The sequence below is a fragment of the Montipora capricornis genome, chromosome 10 (genome assembly GCF_036669925.1).
Source record: "Montipora capricornis isolate CH-2021 chromosome 10, ASM3666992v2, whole genome shotgun sequence".
Lineage (NCBI taxonomy): Eukaryota > Metazoa > Cnidaria > Anthozoa > Scleractinia > Acroporidae > Montipora > Montipora capricornis.
Genome location: NC_090892.1, coordinates 39,940,910 through 39,946,263, shown reverse-complemented (window position 1 = coordinate 39,946,263; position 5,354 = coordinate 39,940,910). Strand labels below are relative to the sequence as shown.

The following is a 5,354-nucleotide window of genomic DNA, read 5'->3' as shown; positions in this document are numbered from 1 at the left end:
TCACTTATTTGGGATCTAGTAGCAGTTTTGAATGAACGCCGGTCAAAATTCGAGAAAATTACAATTCAGCGCCATTGAATTTACAACGTAAGCTGATGTAACACAATTCCCCCAAGGCGAGGAAAAAACAACGACAACAAGAAAACGCCAGAGACATCACACGACGGGTTTCAATTGTTTGACGCCGGTGAAACGTTAGAGAAATAGCACTTATCTTGACCATCGCGTGCAAGAGGAAAAAAGACAAGGAACACCAAACTTAAATCACACTCTAATCTACCCTGGCTCTCGCTTCGTTGTGTCACGCACGAACAAGTTGAACAACTTCGTTGCTAAAACAACAGTACAAACACGTAAAGTTATTGACTCCAAACCAGGTGATAGTTTAAAGTATCTGTGTTGTTGATGTGCGAAATTTTTCTTTAATAAGATTGGATAAGCCAGTTAACATGTTGATGAAATCAAACCGCCCTAAGAGACACAAATTTATCACGGAAGAGCAACTTAATTCATGCCTCCTAAACGTAAATATTGCATCGGTATCTAAATAAACAAAGCACTTATCTCTCAATGAACAGAGTGTATTGCAGAGGGTTTCGCGACATATTCAAAAGCGGTTTTGTGTTCATTCTTCAGATTCTCAGTGGAATTTCACTTGCATACCAACAAAGTACAACATGAAGTCAACCCAACTTCCGTCATACCGCTTTCCGGAACCTAAGGAGAAATGGGCCTATCTTGGCACGGTGTAGATATTTTCAGAAACGAGCTAACTTACACGTGCTGCTTACGAATATCTATCCCACTTTTCGAGCATCGTTATGGTTGGGTTATGTTTAAATTTTTTAGAGTAACGTACGCAGTGTACAGAATTTGGCTCGGTTCCCGTGGGGTGGGGGCGGGTACTCCCAGAAAAATTGGGTGGAGGTGTGAAGCCCGCTTTCCAAAACCCGTACCCTATTTATGACCAAAACTTGTGATTTTCCCTACCCTATTTATGACCTGAGCAAAAATTCGATACCCTATTAATGACCGTTGCGGCTGGCACGGTTACCCTAAACATAATTTATGAAGGGCTTTTGATGATCTTATCGATAATGATGAAAACGTAGCTTCTGATCTTCTTAAAAAAAATACTCAATTCAAGACTAAAGTGCAAAAACCATACCCTGTTTATGACCAAAATGGCCAAAATCGATACCCTATTTATGACCAAAACGGCTGAAAAGCCATGCCCTTTGGGGCGGCAGATACCTATATAGCCCATATAAGGGAGTACCCCCCCGGGGCTCAGTCACTGTAAGGTTCTATGGAAAGCTCACCTCACCTCACCTCACCTATTACCTACTAAATAATCGCATAAATGTAAACAGCTGATTTAATTCTCTTGGTTTTACGAGGCACAGCTGCATTCGTCCACAAGCTGCAACAAACGACTGATATACGGATTCTTTCGTCTTTGCGTTATATCGGAGACATCCAAGCCCAGTTCAATGCAAATGCTACGCAACATGTCCACACTTAGCGACGTCGGTTTCTTCTTGCACGCTTGCATGAGTTCACAGATATTGTAGCCTGACGAGGATACAATTGGGTGCTGAAGAGAAACCTCCCTCATCACACGCGCACAGATTTCCGAATGGGTCGTCTGCGCCAGCGCTGCCCTGTTATCTTCTCCTGGGACCTCGTCGTCTGAATCTCCACGGTTCACTGTACTGAGAGCCAGCCTTTTCTTTGCTGCCAGTCTTGAGAAGAGTCTAGTGATTTGCTTTCCTGTTAGAACTTGTTCTGGTTGAAACCGACGAACTCCCAACTCGTCCCTTGCAGATCTCATTAATTTTGAGACCTTACTCGGATCTGCTTTCCTTCCACTTTGCTCGCCAATTTCAAATTGCTGTTTCAAAAATTCATTCTGTTTCTGCGTGAAACGAGCCTTCTTGGTGATTGTCTTTAGAGCCCATCCCATTGGAAGGGGAGTTAAGCATTGGCTCTGTTCTTCACATTGTAACTGTACAGTGGGAATCCTACTACCTTCATCCATTAGCTTTGAAGCGTAAACTCGTTTTGCCTTGTCATACAGTGTTTCCTGTTCAGGGAGTCGTTTGTGTTTACCCGTGTCCAGATGTGCTTGTAGCGATGTAAAATGGCTGTAGGCTTTTATACATCCTTCCTCGGGGCACGGGAAAAGTAGTGAAGCTTGATCATTTTCACTATCATCATCATCTTGGTCTTGACTGGTGGTCTCGTTGGTTGCTTCTGGATCCCGTTTAGATGATTTCTTTGCATGCCTGTGTCTCACGCTCTTCAAAGATGGCGTGGTCTGCGATGGGGGATCAAGCACTTCTAGAACTTCCGGGATCTGCAAAACGCCCTCAAATTGAGACCACGGTATCAACTTCCCTGGACCCACATTGAACGCTCTCCACGCACGTATTCCGCTCTCTTCATACTTGAAGTTGTTAAGGACGGTGGCAGCCTACTATTGTTATTGCGCATACAGTATGTTCTGCGCATCTCGAAACACTCTGATTTCCTATCGGTGATACTTACTAATACAGGAATATTTTTGTGCGGTTTAAAACTATCCGAAAAAAGTAGATCTTAGTAAGTACTCTTGGTATCCAAAAAGAAAATTGGGGGTAACCATGCATTTTTGAGAGATAATTAAGTTTCAATTTGAGAAAGCACGCCATACATTGCTTTGTATTTTAAAATATTATTCATGAATTATCTTTGAAAAATGCATGGTTACCCCCAATTTCCTTTTTGGATTTTAATAACACTTGTTGAGATCTACATTTCCTGCATAATCACACACCAGGGCAAAAATATTGTTAATTAGTAGGCAACGTCCTTAAGCAAGCTAACACCTTCCCATTTCATTTGACTGGCGGAGTAATTGACGTATTAAGTGAGACGTAACTAGCTTTCGCACGAGACTCTGGACCAGACTCTATGGCCGTTTTTAGCTGCACAGTTGTTGTCACATCATGACCCTCGTTAACATATCTTCCTACATCTCCCTTAATAGTTGCTGCTTGACGGTCGCAGACTCCTTTGCCGCCTTGAGGGTCGGAAAAGTCGTTCCGTTCTACAACCACCCCAGCGATGTCACCTGCTAGTTTAGCTGAAACGATTGTATACCCGCTGTGGTAACAGCCCGCATTATCTTGCTTGTAATAAGCTCTTTCTAATTGCGGCATTTCCTTCTTCAGTGAGGCGAGGCAGTCCTGCATTATAGATACCACGACGGCACTGTCTTGTGAACAGTTCTGAAAGACATGTACAAATGTTTGAGACTCAAAGTGCTCGCTTTCTTCCGACTTTCTGATTGCAACTGTAATATGCCATGGTAACCCACGCTTAGCAAACCAGTCCGACTGCGGCTCTCCAAATTTCCGTGGCATGTATTTCATTGCCCAATCCTGAACAAGGAACACATCAGATTTGCTCTTGATTTTAGCTAAAACAGAACATTTGGCTTGATCCTGGTGAACGGAGCGCAACTGATGGGATTTCCAGATCATGATGTTATTTGTTGCTTGCTTAATAGTGTGCAGCATGTCCTCCTTCTCCTCTTCATTGCAAAGTGCATGAGAACACTCACTTTCCAAGGTAGTTAGGACTTCCTGCAACTGGCAGCACTGCGCGCATGACTCATTGTGTGGGTAATCGCAGCAGGCTTGAAAGTCAGAGTCTGTTGAATCACTTAGGGCGTAAGTCCTACAGTGATCAGCAATGCTCGACGACTCAACCACATGGACCTGAAACACACCAAAGACAACACAAACCGCAATTGTTGTTTTTACGTATACAATTTCAATTGCAATACTTTCTTGAATAAGTGACACCCCCGGTCCCCTCATTCTCCGAATTAAGCGTCCCTCAAAGAAAACCCACGTTCCATTAGGTGTTTACTTCTGATAATAACTTTCAAATAAAATATAATAAAAAAAATATAGTACAAATATCCAGCAAGATCACAGTATTTTTACTTTGGGAAAGTAGTTCACAAAACCTGCTGAGGATAATGTTTCTCCCATTTTCGTGAATATCTTGTGCCAAACATCAAACTAAATTATGTAACGAAATAAAATACCTTTTACTCACTCTTAAGGTATTGCTTTGATGAGCGCAGCTGTTGCTTCATTTCTCTCGCCCAGACTTCCGTTTTACCACAGTCAACCAGTTTATCGACCAGTTTGTCCAAGTCATCAAATGCCTCGGTTCCTTGGGCGGAAAAGTTATCAAGTCCTTGTAAAGACTTCCTAACAGACGCTGAACACTCATCCAAAACTCTATGTAGTGTTCGCTTGCTCATGGGCTCAAAACCTCTTTCACTACAGTATTGTTGGTACTGTTGAACAATACGCTCAGGTATCATCATTCTGATCACGTTTGGGGTCTTAATAACCTCACCAGTTGATAGCTTCAAAAGCCTTTCGCCAAAAGGAACATCATGAAGAACATGCGGACTTGTGATGAACGAAATGAAATCTTCTAATTTTCCTTGGTCAACTTTCATCCTCCGGTATTCATGGCTTGGAATCGGTTCTGCTCTCCCGTGTAGCAAGGTATGGTGTCGAGCTATGTTATAGCGGTAATTGGTGACTGTTGGGATAAACTCCTGCACCTCTTTGAAAGACAACTTGTCAGACAGGATTGAGAGTATTTGCCGTCGAGTACTCCAGTGCTGAGCGTTTAAGTAACTCTCGGCAAACGCTTCAAGAAGCTCCAGATCCTTCCGACTTTTCCCACCAGTTGTTCTTAGATAACCTTTGCGCTCACATAATTCATCCCACAAGCATTTTGAGTCTTTTGGAGCAAGGACATCTAGAACTGCTGAAACGCACTGCTCGGCTTTTCTCACACATCGGCGCTTAGAACGGCTTTGTGCTTCATTCCACGGTACTGACAGTACGTGGCGCACTGGGCTGATGCCTCGAACCTGTAGAACGCGGTTGAGCTGTTCCCTGGACTCGTCTTGAACGTCGGTTAAACTATCTTCACTTTCCTGTGAAGCCTCGTCTGGTACATAAAAACTCTCTCGTTTAGACTTGGCTTTACATTCAGTATCAGTGGCCGGAATGGAAAAAGAAATGTCTCTATCAGTTTCATGATGGACCTGAAGTGCGAAAAAGGAAAGAAAAGTTTGAATTCCATGTGCAACGCTAGGGGAAGGGGGGGGGGCGGGAGGCGGAGAAGGTACTTTTTTCTATTGTCTTAGGTATTTTTGTCTTTTTAGGGTCTGTTTACACAAAGAGAGGGTTCCTCGCCTAACCGAGTTACCCGAACAACTGAGTTACCCTGCATGGAAGAGCCAATTTTTCATACGTTCCGTTAGAAAACACATT

General features: G+C 43.2%; 1 pseudogene; it reads right to left on the bottom strand.

The window, feature by feature from the left end:
* Positions 1 to 1,393: 1,393 nt before the first annotated feature.
* On the bottom strand, positions 1,394 to 3,866 carry LOC138020804 (uncharacterized; annotated as a pseudogene).
* Positions 3,867 to 5,354: the final 1,488 nt, after the last annotated feature.